The following is a 598-nucleotide window of genomic DNA, read 5'->3' as shown; positions in this document are numbered from 1 at the left end:
GACCTGGTCGTAAAAGGCCACCAGGTTGGTCTGACAGGAGTCCTTCGGTCATTCCATGGATGCTGACCATTTTTCAGTTGTATGTTTTAAAAATACCGCTTTCTTATCTACTGTACTTCAGTCTTTTACAGATATACATCCTGAAACTTTATTATGATAAACTCCTCTACTGTGCTGTTACTTGAAGCTGTATATCTAGGTCAGGTACTTCTGTTTAGTCCATGGACTTGGAAATATATATAAACTGATGGAGTTCTCACTGATTTGTGCAATTATGAGGTAAACTTATTTTTCTTCCCCTTCTGCTAAATAAAAAGGATACTACTTTTCAAGACACAAAGGCTGAATTTTTAGGCTAATAATCGGTACTGGATGGTTCTCAATGTAGTATTATAGGTAGTTAGTTCACTTCAGCAGTGGTTCAAGAATGGTAAATGCTTTAGTCAATTTTTCCTCTTATCTCAAATTTGTTGGAGAATCTATATCAACATTAGACTGGCACACGTGTATCCCTAACCTTTTACACATAAACCAGTTTAAGTGATCAAAAACTGGTTTAAACCTGTAACAGAATAAGTGTTCAGTGCACATAAACCAG

The 598-nt window shown here is 36.1% G+C and overlaps 1 protein-coding gene across 1 annotated transcript in view; it reads left to right on the top strand.

Annotated features, from left to right (window-relative positions):
• Positions 1–598, top strand: part of ADAM10 (ADAM metallopeptidase domain 10) — a 136,327-nt gene that overhangs the window by 39,028 nt on the left and 96,701 nt on the right. The gene's annotated exons all lie outside the window — the stretch shown is intronic.

This window comes from Gavialis gangeticus, unplaced genomic scaffold, assembly GCF_001723915.1.
Source record: "Gavialis gangeticus isolate Ggan-Ray unplaced genomic scaffold, GavGan_comp1, whole genome shotgun sequence".
In the NCBI taxonomy this organism is placed as follows: domain Eukaryota; kingdom Metazoa; phylum Chordata; order Crocodylia; family Gavialidae; genus Gavialis; species Gavialis gangeticus.
The sequence above is the reverse complement of the archived record's forward strand: the minus strand, read 5'-3'. Positions and strand labels throughout refer to the sequence as shown.